This window comes from Malaclemys terrapin, chromosome 2 (genome assembly GCF_027887155.1).
Source record: "Malaclemys terrapin pileata isolate rMalTer1 chromosome 2, rMalTer1.hap1, whole genome shotgun sequence".
Taxonomy (NCBI): domain Eukaryota; kingdom Metazoa; phylum Chordata; order Testudines; family Emydidae; genus Malaclemys; species Malaclemys terrapin.
This window is the reverse complement of record NC_071506.1, coordinates 44,872,570-44,889,762: the sequence shown is the minus strand read 5'-3', so window position 1 is coordinate 44,889,762 and position 17,193 is coordinate 44,872,570. Positions and strand designations below refer to the sequence as shown.

At 43.9% G+C, this 17,193-nt stretch overlaps 1 protein-coding gene across 1 annotated transcript in view; it reads left to right on the top strand.

Annotated features, from left to right (window-relative positions):
* SLC26A7 (solute carrier family 26 member 7) overlaps positions 1 to 17,193 on the top strand; it is a 196,338-nt gene that overhangs the window by 169,941 nt on the left and 9,204 nt on the right. The window lies entirely within an intron of this gene.

Below are 17,193 nucleotides of genomic sequence, written 5' to 3'. Positions count from 1 at the left end.
TTCATGTGTTGTAATATATGTACTGCTTACTGTATTTTTCACTCCATGCATCTGATGAATTGGGTTCTAGTCCACGAAAGCTTATGCCCAAATAAATTTGTTAGTCTCTAAGGTGCCACAAGGACTCCTCTTGCTTTTGCTGATACAGACTAACACAGCTACCACTCTGAAACCTATATGCAGTTTGTATATGCTAAGGGAGTTTGCATATATATATTCTCTCATTTGCACATGTAAGGAAAAATACATCAAACATTGTGCATGTATAAAAGGAGGCAAGGTTGAGATCCCTTTGAAAATCCCTTCACGCTAACAGACTCATTTTCCATGCCTTTCAATTTGTGAAGGCATTTACTTCGAGGCAATGTGAGTGCAACACTCTGCCATGCTGAGCTGGTAGTATTTTACACTCACTTTTACACATCAAGGGTAGATGACTTCAAAGGTATAAATCAGTATTGAATTAAATGGGAAATATTTTGGCCTCTATTTTTCTTCCTGTTACTAAAGGCTATTTTTCTGAGCTATGCTACACTAGTAGATTCTGTTCAGCAAAATATAGGGGAGGTATGGAGCCTAATCCTGATTCAAGAACCAAATCATACATTCTGTTGGGGTCCCAGAATCCATCATCTTAACTTAGACTGTATTTAGAGACTACTCTCGAAGTAAAAGACAAGTGTTAGAATGATACCACAGCCTAGCCCCAATTCAAAAGGCATTGCAGCACCCAGTGAATAAAAAGTTGTCAAGATCACAGCCCTGGAATTCCCTCCCTGATACTGAATCTTGGTCTCTATGGCAGATTTGGCCAGCATGATGTGCAGATGCTATGAAATGTCTGTTTTTCTCTAATTTCCTTTTTAAAAACTGAAGTATCGTGCTGGATCTACTCAGGCAGTTGAGTCTTGTGTGTCTAGTTCCAACTCAAAAGCTGCTGTATTAATGCTGTCATAAGTGTTGTCCATCAGGGACCACTTCTGCCGCTCCTTGATCTGCTTGGCGACCTGTTTATACTTGAAGCTTCTGCTGCACTCAGGGTGCAGTGCTGTGTCACAATTTGAAACAAAGCCAAGTCTTTAGCAAGCTGGGACTCTTAAAGACTCCCCCATACTGACTCAAGCTGAATCCTAGACTCAAATCCCATCACCTGCCAAATAGAGTGCTGCCAGTCAATCTTCTTTCCACCATTACCCGTTATGACCTGATAAAAGTTCTTGTATGATTGATACATTTTGGGGGAGGGTGAATATGTTATTCATTAAAATCAGAAAACAGATTTATGAAGGCTTGAGGCCTGATTTTGCTCTCTCAGTGGTTTGTGCTATTTTGAGTTTTGACTGATATCTGAGTTAGTGAGATCAGAATAGGACTACTACCTTGGATGATGGAAGGAGTGCAGTCTCCAGGCCAGTTTAGTACTAGGCTTTTGTTGAGATTACCGGTTAGTGTCAGTTGTGGATGGTCTTTTGAGATGGCTCCTGAACATCTATCAGATAGTAATAACTGTGTCACTTCCAACCTTTGCTGAACTTGAACCAGCAACCAAAGGAGTGCACCTGCACTATATTCACAGTCCAATACTCCAGCCAGCCAACTTTTACTCAGACACACACCATCAGCCAGCCAGCAGGTCCCTACTTACTTTCTTTAATATGTGATGCTCACAAACACACAAGGAAAAACATATGCCTTTATGTGGTTTATTTTAGATTAATGAAAAAAAACACAAGCAAGAAAAAGTAAAAGTAAAACCACCATGAGAGAGCACAGTGTGTGTGCTCGACAGTTTTGGCAAATCTTGCAATTTTACTATGAGTCTCACAATATCTGATGTTTTTCTTAAAGCCTCAGCTCCTGCCATCCTGTGATTAGGTGAGAATCTCAGCTTCCCTTTAGAAAAAAAAATGTTTCAGTCCTTCACAATTGCAGAGAAAAGCTAAAAAAGTTGACCTAAGTGGACCATAAAGTCTAAGGCCTGGTCTACACTGGAGGGAGGGGGGGAATCAACCTAAGATACGCAACTTCAGCTACGAGAATAGTGTAGCTGAAGTCGACATATCTTAGTTCGACTTACCTCGCATCCTCACGGTGCGGGGTTGATTGCTGCGGCTCCCCCGTCGACTTTGCTTCCGCCTCTCGCCGAGCTGGAGTTCAGCAGTCGACGGGAGAGCGATTGGGGATCTATTTATCGCATCTACACTACACGTGATAAATTGATCCCTGATGGATCGATCGCTACCCGCCGATCCGGTGGGTAGTGTAGAGGTACCCTAAAAGATCAATAGGTAAATAAAAAGAATCTAATGTTTAGTTTAAAATAACCCTTATGATTTTTAATTCATGATTGTTTGAGGCTTGACTTGTGAATTGTGACTACAGGGGGTTGGGAATACTGCCCCTCTGCATAAGCTCCATCAGCTTTGAGAACAAAATGGCTGTTGAAATCTACAAATGGGAAGAGTTTTTAGAAATGTAAAGATGCAGCACATAGAAAACAAAAAGACCTTACAATTCCACCTACCCATCGGCCATCACTTTCCTCTCTGTCACTCTCTATCTTTCCTCCTCACATATATACACACACCAGCCAGCATCCAATCACTCTAGAGACTCTTCTTCTGGGTTATGGATTGGATCAGAACCTTCCTTTTTTTCTCCCCCAGGAGCTGGGAGGCACTTACCCTGTGTTCACTAGTCATTGCTTTTTGTGACTTGCCTGCCTTCAATGAGTCATAGAGTCTAAGGCTAGAAGGGACCATTAGATCATCTAGTCTGACCTCCTGTATAACACAGGCCATTACATTTCACCAATGAAGAGGAATGTGTGGTGTTTCTCAGACCATTAGCCTTGGAAGGTTCTAGGGGCCAATCAAGGGGAGTCAGGTGCCGAAATATTTTTTGAGGATCAGGGCCAAAGTCCCCCATTCTCCACTACATCTCAGCGAAGTGACAGCCAAGGATCAGGGAGCAGCAACCAACTTTGCAAGGCTGCCACTGCACTCAGATGTAGTGGAGAATAAGGGACTTTGGCCCAGAGCGTCTAACGGTATTTACTTAACAGTATTTACACACCTACCTGGCACCAGTGGAAATTAGAGCAACAGGGTCTTTACCCTAACCTCCGCCCATGGTCCATTTACCATGCACCACGATGGACAAGAGAATTCATCTGTTAGTATTTGTTAGCTACGTTTACATCATTATTAGCAGACCATTGTTATAATAAAAGAAACTAAAAATAACATTGTGAAATTCCCTATCCAACAGTTTAATGGTCACTTTATTGACATCTTCTCTAGTATAAACTAACTGTAACAGACAGTCTCACCTTTTTTGTTCTAAAGTTAATTTCCCCCGTGATCAGTCACTTTGCTTAAATTCCTGATACTTCCTTTTATCTCCCTAGTTTTGCTTGTTCTCTATATGCAATATCCTTGATTAAATAGGTCATAGAATCATAGAATTGGAAGGGACCTCGAGAGGTCATCTAGTCCAGTCCCCTGCACTCAAGGCAGGACTAAGTATTATCTAGACTATCCCTGACAGGTGTTTGTTCAACCTGCTCTTAAAAATCCCCAATGATGGAGATTCCACCACCTCCCTAGGCAATTTATTCCAATGCTTAACCACTCTGGCAGTTAGGAAGTTTTTCCTAATGTCCAATCTAAACCCACCCTTGCTGCAATTTAAGCCCATTGTTTCTTGTCCTATCCTCAGAGGTTAAGAAGAACAATTTTTCTCCCTCCTCCTTGTAACAACCTTTATATATTTGAAAACTGTTATCAAGTCCCCTTTCAGTCTTCTCTTCTCCAGACTAAATAAACCAATTTTTTTCAATCTTCCCTCATAGATCATGTTTTCTAGACCTTTAATCATTTTTGTTGCTCTCCTCTGGACTTTCCCCAATTTGTCCACATCTTTCCGAAAAGTGGCGCCCAGAACTGGACACAGTTCTCCAATTGAGGCCTAATCAGCGCGGAGTAGAGTGGAAGAATTACTTCTTGTGTCTTGCTTACAATACTCCTGCTAATACATCCCAGAATGATGTTTGCTTTTTTGGCAACATCTTTCCACTGTTGACTCATATTTAGCTTGTGATCCACTATGACTCCCAGATCTGTTTCTGCAGTACTCCTTCCGAGGCAGTCATTTTCCATTTTGTATGTGTGCAACTGATTGTTCCTTCCTAAGTGGGGTACTTTGTATTTGTCCTTATTGAATTTCATCCTATTTACTTCAGACCATTTCTCCAGCTTTTCCAGATCATTTTGAATTTTAATTCTATCTTCCAAAGCACTTGCAACCCCTCCCAGCTTGGTATCATCCGCAAACTTTATAAGTGTACTCTCTATGCCATTATCTAAATCATTGATGAAGATACTGAACAGAACCGGACCCAGAACTGATTCCTGTGGTACCCCACTCATTATGCCCTTCCAGCATTACTGTGAACCACTGATAACTACTCTCTGGGAATGGTTTTCCAACTAGGTATGCACCCATCTTGTAGTAGCTCCATCTAGGTTCTATTTCCCTAGTTTGTTTATGAGAAGGTCATGCGAGACAGTATCAAAAGCCTTACTAAAGTCAAGATATACCACATCTACTGCCTCCCCCCTTAGTCTACCTCTAAAAGGAAGGTCATTTGGGAAATAAATCAACTGAGAACAATGCTGACAAGAAAAAAAATTTCTCTGAAAAGGTTCTTGGGATATTACATTTGTTATCCCAAATTCAAGATCATTTTCATGTTATTTTCTGTAGTAGAATCCACACTTAGATCTGATGATAACTGTTCATGCTCATTGTATGATAATCATATTAGCGAAATCCAAATGAGAAAATAAACTATATGGCCAGATTTTGAATGCATCCTCGTATCAGCTGGATTGTAAAATATTTTGCTGCTGTGCATGCGTGCACGAATCCAGTAGCTATGTGACAATGGGAGCAAGGGGTGGGGTAGAGGGGAACACTATGCATCACATCTTACCCATAATTTTATCAATCTAATTCAGGGGTCGGCAACCTTTCAGAAGTGGTGTGCCGAGTCTTCATTTATTCACTCTAATTTAAGGTTTCGCGTGCCGGTAATACATTTTAACGTTTTTAGAAGGTCTTTCTATAAGTCTATAATATATAACTAAACTATTGTTGTATGTAAAGTAAATAAGGTTTTTAAAATGTTTAAGAAACTTCATTTAAAATTAAATTAAAATGCAGAGCCCCCTGGACCGGTGGCCAGGACCCGGGCATTGTTAGTGCCACTGAAAATCAGATCGCGTGCCATAGGTTGCCTATCCCTGATCTAATCTGTCTTTTAAACAAAAAGATTTTTGAGAAGAAGAAAGCTGAGCAGAATGAGAAAACCTGAGTACCAAAGAGAAATGCAGCACAGCTATCAAAGCTAATAGATCTCTCTACATACCATTTTCATGGGCATACCATCCAGCCCCATGCAAGTGAATGTACTCCTATTAAAGGAGTACATTTAAATGGCACCCAGCATTGGCTTCTAAAGAGGCTTCTACTTTGCATGACATGGTATATAATAAATAAAGACATATATATAATATATGACCTGGGCCTGCCAAAATAGGTTGCCATTGCTAATCCCTTGCAAGGCATGTGGGCTATTTTATTTTTATATATATATATATAGTCTGACTGGTATGAGCAAAATTCCCTGACACATCCTAATAATATGCTCTTAAACAGCTTATAAAGTGCTTCATTGCAATAAAAAAGGAGATAGTTTTTTGTGGACCTGTTTACTTTTTTTAGACAAATGACGTGTTCATAAGATCTTTCATCAACAGAAGCATTAAACAGGTGTTTAACTGAACTCACAGCCTCCTCATTTCAGTCACACAGTACCTTCTTTACTGTACCTTCAGAGGCAGCAGGAATAGTGCATCTTCCAAGCTGCCACACACTTCTTATTGACACCCATTACAAGCATCATCTAAAGAAAAAGTAGGATATGTCTATCATTCAGCCCCTAGACCAGAGCCATTTCTCTTTCAATATTACCTTTCAAATGCCATCTTGGACAACAGCAGGGAATAATGACTGAACCATTCATGGCATGCACCCAGGCAGTGGAGGGCAGTGTACAAGGTGCAGAAAATGTCAGAGAAAAAGTAGGTGAGAGTAGGGCTTGTGGGAGATATAAAGCCAATCCAGAAGAACAGACGGTCATCAGTTAATCAGAGCTAGAATCATGTGAGAGATCACGAGGGATTTACCTGTCAAAGTCATTAATTTGGGGAGTGTTGTTATTTATCAGTTACATAGCACTGTTGGTGTTCCTTAACTGGGTGATTTATGGGCCCAGTCCCTTAAAGGCCCTCAATCCCCACTGACATCAGAACGAAGTGTTACATAGAAACCCAATGTGGCAATCCCTTATCTATGTGAATGTTAGTCCTGACACCCAGGCTGGTGACCTCCCCATTATCTGTACGCTGGATATGTTTTGTAGATATCAAAATGAATTAATTAGGTAAAGCACCGCAGGTGAAAATGAACAGACACTATTTAGTACCAACTAGTCCAGAAAAGACTACAGCATTGGTGGTAGTAATACCATTCGTTGTTGCTATCCAGCTCTGTGAGCAGTAGTGCCCAGATCTACCATTAGAGGCTTTGGCTTAGCACTGAGATCTATATCAATGCCAAACTCTCTCTGTTAGCTGGAATCCCTAGGAGACACAGCAGGCTTCATACTTCCAGTGACAGCAATGCTATTAATGCCAATTAGCCACATTTAGAATAAAAACAAGCATTCAGTGCAGGCTGTTTCTCTAGCCATATTTTGTTTTAAGCAATGGGGGCTCCAAAGCATACGATTACAGTATTTGTTTAGCATGTATATGGGACCCCTCGCTGGGTCACTTACACGAAATGAGACCATTGATCATAAAAATTGTTTCTGAGTGGGCCCATCTAGCTGTGCACGTCATTACTGAGTTACCACTTGAGCGTATTACTCTAACCCTTATCCTTCCTTCTCACCCTATTCCCCTGTCGTTTGTTACCATTGCTCAGTGCATGGTGTCTCACATTTGCTTGGATACATTTCAGGATAGAAACAATGTCATCGCATATGGGCTCTTCGATGCCTACCATGCTTTTGGGAGACATATATAGTAAATAAATAATAACAGCCTGGCAGCAGCTGTGAACAATATATCCTATGGTGGCCATTAACATTCAGATACGGTCTCTGCCCTGTCCCCTAGTAAAGGGAGGGAGGAAGATATACACACCCAGGAGAACAATGTTGGAATATTGTAAAAGGATAGAGATTTAATAGGTCTTTTCCATCTCTAACTGCTATGATTCTGGACAATTTATCTTAAACCACCAGTGTTCAGGCAATTCAGAACTAAGGCTGAAATGGCACCTGTCACTCATTTTTGGAAATGATTGCCTATTTACCCTTTTCAAAAAGTGATGTTGCTCATGGATATGTTGCGTTATGCTGCTCTTTGCAAGGTACTATAGCTAACATTAGGGTACGCTTTCCGTGTGCTGCCTGGAGATTTAGATACACAACTGCAGTACCATTAGCACTAATAAGATTTGTGTGACTATGTTCCAACACAAAACAGTCATTATTTATCCCACAATATGTAACACCACCCAGTACTAGATATTCTGCAACACTTAGGAAGTATCAGGTAAATTTAGGGCAAAGTCAAGTTCGGTCTTTAGCCTGAATTCCTCGGCTCTTGTATATTTAAGACAGTCCCTTATCATTATTTTAACATAGATTTTTTTATGTGTGAATTAACAACTAAATCCATTATGAAAACCCATTTACCAAAGGGCTGACACCAGACAAAGCCTGCGGCAGCTATGGAACTCTGGGATACAACATCTGTTCCATAAAATTTAACTCAGACATTCCAAATCTTTGCCTGTTCATCGCTGCTTTACAGCTTTTCAAACAGCTACTTTTCTCCTCAGGACATGCAAGTTCTGACACAGACCCATGAAGGCCAAATGTCTCCTTTAATTCTCCCAGGCTAAGCCAGTTAAAGGGAGGCTATCAGGATACATGGTGCTTTGACATATTTAAAGGGGGAAAAAAAACATTTACCACACTGATTTGTTTCTTAAGGTTTTATTTTCATTGTTTTGTTTATTTGTGTTGAATTTCACATCTATTTAAAGTACTGCATCTACCTTATGAGTCAAACTACTTTATATTTTAGGGACCCAGCTTAGTAATTTAGCTGATGTGTAAATGCTCTCAATTACTAATTGGTGATGCTTCCCATGACATAACACAAACTGACTCAGAAAGTAGCATATGCTGCTATTACCCCTAATAGATCCACCTCGTCTCAAAGATTTGAGGCCAAAATTACCATTTGGCGTTGCTGCAGATTCAAATATACCTTCTGCCCTGTGTTGAAATTAGAAGAATTTTGTCTATTTGATATATATTGAATTGAAGACCCTGTTTTCACTATTACTGTAGAAGTTTTTACGTTCAGTACTTACATTACAGTGACTATTTAGTGGGAGAGGTCAAGGTGGTAAAAGATTTCTTTGTGGAGACTGGTCCAGTTTTGATGTTTTAAAATAGTTATTACTTGGCTCAGACATTACTGTTTGGAAGAACAGCTATTGCCTCCGAGTCTGATTCTGCAAACCCTCTTCACACAATACTCCCATTGATGTCAGTGGCATTTTTGGGCCTGTGGCGATGGCAGGATTAACCCCTGTGTTTGGTGTTATTACTAGGAAAAGTGTTAGAGTACAACATTTTAATACAGTATCTGACCCTTTTTTCAGGATCTGTTATTTTGGCTGTTTCAAGCTGGTGAGATGTTGCATGCAGGCTGCTGCCTTCCCAACTTACATTGTTTCCCACTGAGTCCAGTGTAGCACTGGTTTGCAGGATCTTGCAGAACTTATCCTTTTTAGTCTTTTTCCTTGTCCTCCTCATCGGAGTGAGGTGTTGTAAGTGTGTGTGTGTGTGTGTGGTGGGGGGGTTGAGTCTGTGTGCCTCATAGACTTTAAGGTCAGAAGGGACCAGCATGATCATCTGGTCTGACCTCCTGCACATTGCAGTCCACAGAACCTTCCCCACCCACTCCTGTAAGAGACCCCTAACCTCTGGCTGAATTACTGAAGTCCTCAAATCATGGTTTAAAGACTTCAAGTTACAGAGAATCCACCATTTACACTAGATTAAACCTGAAAGCGACCCATGCCTCATGCTGCAGAGGAAGGGAAAAAACTCCCAGGGTCTCTCCCAATCTGACCCAGGGGAAAATTCCTTCTTGACCCCAAATATGGTGCTCAGTTAGACCCTGAGTGTGTGGGCAAGACCCACCAGCCAGACACCTGGGAAAGAATTATCTGCAGTAACCCAGAGCCCTCCCCATCTAGTGACCCATCACCAGCCATTGGAGATATTTGCTAATAGCAGACGCAGATCAGCTACATGCCTTCATAGGCAGTCCCATCTTATCATCCCCTCCATAAACTTATCAAGCTCAGACTTGAAGCCAGTTAGGTTTTTTTGCCCCCACTGCTCCCCTTGAAAGGCTGCTCCAGAACTTCACTCCTCTGATGGTTAGAAACCTTCATCTTATTTCAAGCCTAAACATGTAGATGGTCGGTTTATAGCCATTTGTTCTTCTGTCCACATTGGCGCTTAACTCCTCTCCCTCCATGGTATTTATCCCTCTGATGTATTTATAGAAAGCAATCATATCTCCCCTCTGCCTTTTTTTGGTTAGGCTAAACAAGCCAAGCTCTTTGAGACTCCTCTCACAAGGTAGGTTTTCCATTCCTTGGATCATCCTAGTAGCCCTTCGCTGCCTCTGTTCCAGTTTGAATTCATCTTTCTTAAACATGGAACACCAGAATTGCACACAGTATTCCAGATGAGGTCTCACCAGTGCCTTGTCTGATGGTATTACACTTCCCTATTTCTACTGGAAATACCTCTCCTGATGTATCCTAGAACTGCATTAACCTTTTTCATAGCTGCATCACATTGGTGACATAGTCATCCTGTGATCAACTAATACACCAAGGTCTTTCTCCTCCTTTGTCACTTCCAACTGATAGGTACTGAGCTTATACCAAAAATTCTTGTTGTTAGTCCTAAATGTGTGACTTTGCATTCTGCACTATTACATTTCATCCCATTTTTATTACTCTAGTTTACAAGGTTCTCCAGATCATCTTGTATGATATTCCAGTCCTCCTCCGTATTGGCAATACCTCCAAATTTTGTGCCATCCACAAATTTTATTAGCACACTCTCACTTTTTGTGCCAAGGTCAGTTATAAAAATGTTAAATAAGATTGGTCCCAAGACCAATCCCTGAGGTGCTCTACTAGTAACCTCCCTCTAGCTTGACATTTCACCTTTCAGAATGACCCGTTGTAGTCGCCTCTTTAACCAGTTCCTTATCCACCTTTCAAGTCTAATATTAATCCCCATCTTCTCCAATTTAACTAATAACTTCCCATGTGGAACTATATCAAATGCATTACTGATATCCAGGTAGATTAAATCTACTGCATTTCCTTTGTCTAAAAAATCAGTTGTCTTCTCAAAGAAGGAGATCAGGTTGGTCTAGCACTATCTACCTTTTGTAAAACCATGTTGTATTTTTATCCCAATTACCATTCACCTCTATGTCCTTAACTACTTTCCCTTTCAAAATTTGTTCCAAGATCTTGCATACAATTGAGGTCAAACTAACAGGTCTGTAGTTTCCTGGATCACTTCCCCCACCCCCTTCTTCAAAATAGGAACTGTATTTGCAATTCTGCAGTCATATGGTACAACCCCCTTGTTTACAGATTCATTACAGATTACATATTTAAAAATCCTTGCTATTGGGTTTGCAATTTCATGTGCTGGTTCCCAGTGGCTGTTTGAGTTTGACTTCCACCTTGGATGTGGTAATTTCTATCTCCATATCCTCATTCCCATTAGCTGCCCTGCCACTACCGCTAAGCTCTTCATTAGCCTTGTTAAAAACTAAGGCAAAATATTTGTTTAGGTGTTGGGCCATGCTTAGATAATCTTTAATCTCCATCTCGTCTTCAGTGGCTAGCAGTACCACTTTTTTTCCCTTGTTTTCTTTTTATTTATATGGCTATAGAAGCTTTTTCTGTTGGTTTTAATTCCCTTTGAAAGGTCCAACTCTGCTTGGCTTTTGGCAGTTCTCAATTTATTCCTACACTTTCTGATCTCTAAGAAGTAGCTTTCCTTGCTGATCCATCCCATCTTCCATTTCTTGTAGGCTTCCTGCTTTCTCTTAATAACTGGTTTGAGATGCTTGCTCATCCAATGTAATCTGCAACCCTTCCCTACGATTTCCCCCCTCTTGCTTGGGATGCAGGCTTCAGCTAGCTTCTGCAACTTTGACTTAAAGTAATTCCAACCCTCCTCCACATTCAGATCCTTGAGTTCTTCAGTCCATTTCCCTAATTCCCTTCATTTTTAATGTTAGCCCTTTTGAAATCAAGGATCCTAGTTGCAGACCTATTTTTGTTTATCCTTCCATTTAGTTTAAATCAAATTAGCTTATGATCACTCAAACCAAGGTTGTCCCCTACAACCAGTTCTTCGATGAGGTCCTCACTACTCACCAATACCAAATCTAAAATGGCATCACCTCTTGTTGGTTCAGTGACTATCTGGTGAAGAACTCTGTCAGCTATCACATCCAGGAAAATTTGAGCCCTACTATTATTAGTAGCACATGAGTTGTCCAGTCTATATCTGGGAAATTAAAATCTCCCATAATCGCAAAATTCCCAGTAGTATATATTTAATTAAAAACATTAAAGAGGTTTCTCTCCATAGCCAAATTGGATCCTGGGGGGTCTGTAGCATACCCAAGCACTAGCCCAGGGGAACCTCTACTAGCTTTCTTCCCCAAAGTGATTTTGGCCCAAACAGACTCTGTCATATCCATTCCATCACTACTAATTTCTTTACAGACTACCTCATAATTAATATACAATGCTACTCCAACACCTTTGCTGTTATTTCTGTATTTCCTGAACATATACACTTCAGTCCCTGTACTCCAGTCATAACTACTATTCCACCATGTTTCTGTTATATCTATAATATCTGGTTTCACTTTCTGCGCCAGTAGTTCTAGTTCCTCCATTTTGTTACCCAGGTTCCTTGCATTGGTGTATAAACATCTTAATTGGTGCTGCTTGGTTTCCTACACATTCCTCACCCAATTCGGTACAGTCATTCTACTGCCAGTATCGCCTTCCTGACTGTTAGCTTCCTTGGTATCAGCACTATCTTTCCTCTTAATGTCCATTCTCCTACCCACTGCTGTTCATTTCTCCATTGCTGTATCCTTTCTTATTTGATTTTCCTCCCTTTCAGTGTTAGAATCAGGCATAGAGATTACATCTCCCAACCATCTCCTGCCATCTCCCCTGAGTTTCTACTTTAAAGCTCTTTTAATCAGTTGTGCCAACCTCCATCCTAGAATTCAATTTCCCTCCTTACTTAGGTGTAGTCCATCCCATGAGAACAGTCCTCTGTTCATGAATGCTTCCCAGTGATCAAACATCCCAAAGCTCTCCTTAGAACACTACTGCCTGAGCCATCTGTTGATCATCATAATCTTATCTCACATTCGTTCTTCTCCACTAGGGACAGGTAGAATCCCACTGAAGAACATCTGAGCCTCCATTTCCTTAAGCATCTTTCCCAGACTGACATAGTCTCCCTGGATACGTTCCAGCAAGAATCTAGCTATATCATTTGTTTCAACATGAAGGACAATCAGTGAATTATTTTCTGCTCCCATTAGGATCCTCTTCAGCCTCAGGTGCACATCCCATATCTTAGCTCCCAGCAGACAGCACACTCTTCTGTTCTCAGGATCAACTCTGGTGACAGACCTGGGTCTGGGGATTCCCTGCTAAGACAATCAATCATGTAGACCTGCCTTTTCCTGGTGATGGTGTGATTCTCCAGCCTTCCTCCTGTTCTTTTTGGCTGCAAGTCATCTTGTCTTTTATTCTCCCTTGCAATCTTCTGCAAGACATCCTATATCCTTCTGGGGCTCTGAATTCTTGGTATCGCCCTTGACTATTCCCCTCTTCTTATAGGGATAGCCTCTCTTCTTCCTCCTCCCACCTTCAATTTTTCTGCCTGCTGTGACCTTTCTTCATTCACCAACTCAGCAAACCTGTTCCTGAGCTTTATTTCTCCTTCACTACCCAGTCTTTTCCTCTGCCTGGTTCCTGTTGTCACATGTTTTCACTGGCCACTTTCCTCACCCAGCAGTCTCCCATCAGAGTTCTTCAGTCCAGCTTGCATCTGCAAGTCTTGACTTTTTCCTTCAGCCTCCTCTTGCCTTCCCTCTATCATCTGCTCGAATCCCCTTCGAAACTCAACCATACTTTCCACCTGCATCTCCAAAGCTCAGATCTTCTCTTCAATCAGCTCCATCAGGCGGCACTTCATATAAATGAAGCTCTTTTCAGGTACCTGCTTCAGGATCATGTCCATCCTACAGTTTCCACACCTGGACATCTTCATTGTCTCTTCCATTACTTGGGTCACTGCCTCTGTGTCTGTCATAGCCTTCCCACCTAAAGTCCTGTCAAGGAAACAAAACAAAACGAAAACCCCAAACAAACATCAAAGCAAAACCAGAATACCCCACCCCCCAACTCTTCCAATAGAATTCCCATTCAAACGCCCCTGTTTATAGCTCTGTTTGCTGGCTCTTGTGCTGCTGGCTGACTGTTTGGCTGCCTTTATAGGACCCCTAATCAGGGAAGCCCCATCCCCTAAGCAGGGCTCTGCTTCTCTCACAGCACATTGCCCTCTACCAGCCTCTACAAACTGAACAGGAGAAAAAACAAAACAAAAAAAACACAAAACAGAAACCCACGGTTGTCAGTTGTTGGCTGCATGTCTGTTCTCAATGTGTGTTGTGCCGGCTCTGCGCAGATAACTGACCTTGATCACACAGCAGACCTTTATCAAACTGCCCAAGAAGACCACAGACTCTGTTCAGTGACGAAAGCACCCGGTCAGGTTTATTGCTGACAAAGCACGGTCCTAGCTCCCCAGATCAATGGCTACAATTATACTAGCACATGTATGCCTGTGACAATTGACTCAGCTCAGTGAACAGCAGGACTCTCCGTTCCACCCTCGGCTGACAAAGACACTGCTGCTGTGGCCCCCTCTTTTATACACTGATACCCAAAAGTTACATACTGCCCCTCTGATATGGTTAGTTACCACCTTTTACCTTATATATGTTGGTTCAATCAAAATATCTCTATCCATCACCCCGTCATCCTGACCTTATCTTTAAGAGAGGTCAATGTGTCTTTGTACCATCATTGGGCACTGTGTTTACATCATATCTTGGCATCAGGGTGTTCTGGCACCAGCTTTCTGGAATGTGTTTATGAAGGGACAGTGCAATTCACTTCTTAGAAGTGTTAGTGTTTTTGCAATAACAGCCCTGTTTTTGCCAGATTCTGTGAACTTGCAAGTAGGCATGTTTTGTAACAGGGCCTGACTTTTGCTCATAGCTTGACTCTTGCTAACTTTGCTTTATCTCAGCAGGGCCTGATTTTAGTTCAGGCCTTAGGCCTTACACCAGTCCTCTTATACCAGGCCTCATGTCTCAGGCGCTCTCTTTCTTCTACAGTCAGACCCCTCCCACAGAGTCCAACAGCTGCTTCCTTTGTCTCTACAGATGCAGTGAATGCAATGGACAGTGGGAGAGAGAGGAGTGTCTTGGGGTGTCTGCCCCTTCTTTCTTATAGTCCTGGTCCCGCTTTGAGAAGCATTTCCAGGTGGGAGCAAGGTGACAGGCAGTCTGTGTGGAAGAAAACACCATGCTGTTTCTTTGCTAAGATGTATATTTTTGCCCTGCTCCCTTTCCTGCCAAAGAATGGCCACTTAGCAGGTAATGGTCCATCAGGCTTGTTTACACCGGCTCACCCTTTGACTCTAAGGAACTGGTTTGGCCACTGTCCAGACTTCTCTGGAAAACATTTTGTTCATGTCCATTTCAAGCAGGTGTGTGCGCACCGCGTGCATGCCAGCCAGATGATTTTCCCTTAGCAGCATCTGTAAGGTCGGCCCGGGCACCCCCTGGAGTGGCACCACCATGGCACCCTATATAGGGGCCAGCCGACCCTCCACCCCCTCAGTTCCTTCTTACCGCCAGTGATGGCTAGCTGGAACTTTGCTCACTCTTGCAGCAAACCTAGCAGTGTTTCTGTTCATGTATATAGTTCTCTTTTTTCCTCATAGTTTTAGAGTTAGCATTAGTTGTGAGTAGTAGTTGGGGGATCCCCCCCAACCTAACCCTTGCCCCTTCCTGGGGCATGCCCAGATCCCCAGGGTTTAAACTCTGTGCAGACTGTGGGAAGTTTATGCCAAAGAGTGACCCGCACTCTTCCTGCTTGAGGCGCCTCGTAGAGAGCCACCAAAGAGACTGGTGCCGCATCTGCAAGGGGTTCCGTGCCAGGACTCTCAAGGACAGAGAACAAAGACATAGAGTGCTCTTGATGGAGGTGGCCTTATGGCCACACTCGGACCCCGAGCCTGCCGACCTGGCGCCCAGTCCTCATCCTCAGTGCGCAGCACTCCGGCACCGTTAGCTAGAGAGGAGGCCCAATCTAAGAACTCCAAGTCCAGGCACCGGAGAGAATCGGGACATAGGAAATCGGCCTCCATGCGGCACCGATCACCATCTCCGGTGCCCATGAAAAAGAAGAGGCTGGTGAGGGGCTGATCAGACCACCAGGACCCTAAAAGGCCGGCGGCGTCCACAAGTGTGGTGGGACAAGCCGCGCCTCAGGCGCCACCTCCCAAAGTTCTGTCGACTCCTGCCCCTGTGGGGGTACAGTCGAATCCAGACCGGTCTAGGTCCCCAGACCTCCACGAGGATGTGCACCTCCCATCGATGCCGGAGGCATTCGAGGCGGCCTCAGACCTGTTAAGCCTCCCCGTACCGGCCTCCCTGCGCCAGAGGGAAGAGCAGCCAGGGACTGCGGAACCCCCGATCCAATCGAGGGGCAAGCCAGCTATAATGACACCTCCGTCCCCGCCCTGCGCCGCTCCGGCGGCACCGGCACAGAGAGAATGACCGCCCCATTCCCAGGGGCTCGTGGTACCACTCGTCGGCGACAGTGGGTACTGCCCCTTCTTGGTCTTTGTACTCGGAAACCTCGGAGTCCGAGGCGGAATCCTACTGCTCCAATAGATCAAGGAGCAGGAGGTCGGCTTCACAAAGAAGACAGCGAACTTACCCTGTGCCTTGGCAACAGCAATGGCAACCATCCTCCCAGTGGCCGTTCTGGACCCTCTGGGTTTACCATCAGGCCCAGGGTCAGGTGCATGGCCCACGCTCCAGGTCCACGTCGGTATCCTTGATGTCGGTGGCTCTGGCACAAATGCCTCCACCAGTGGCACCGCCGGCCGAGAGGAGCATGCCTTCTTCTCAACAGGATCCAGCACCACCCCATCAGACACCAGCACCGATGGGGGCCATGTCCTTGACGCCGCAGGCACCGCTCAGCATGCCTTGTCGTTCGGCATCGACCCCGGTACTGGTCACGGTGCTGCCTCCTACATCCGCACCAGCTACGCAACCCGAGCACCGTGTGCTGCAGGACCCGGCAGGAGCTGAGGGTAGTGAGGAACGTCCCCTGCAAGTGATTTCCTCCTCTTCCTCGCTGGACGAAGCAGTCGCAGGGACTTCTGTGCCACCGGCTCTGGAGGACAACCGAGTGCTCCAACAACTGCTCAAACGAGCCGCCCAGAGCCTGGCTATTCAGGCTGAGGAGGTAGAGGTGGATGTGGACCCTGTAGTGGACATCCTGGCTCCCTCGGGCCCGTCTAGGGTCACCCTACCGCTGATTAAAACAGTAGCCGACATGTCCTGCACCTTATGGCAGACCCCAGCCTCTCTGGCCCCTACGGCCAAAAAGACGGAGAGGCCTACTTCATGCCTTCCAAGGGCCATGAGCACCTGTATGCTCACCCTCCCCTGGACTCTCTGGCTATGGATGCGGTCAACCAAAGGGAACATCAGGGGTTTCAAGGGTCTACGCCAAAGAACAGGGAGGCCAAGAAGCTAGACCTCTTTGGTAGGAAGGTCTACTCAACGGGGGGACTGCAGCTGCACATAG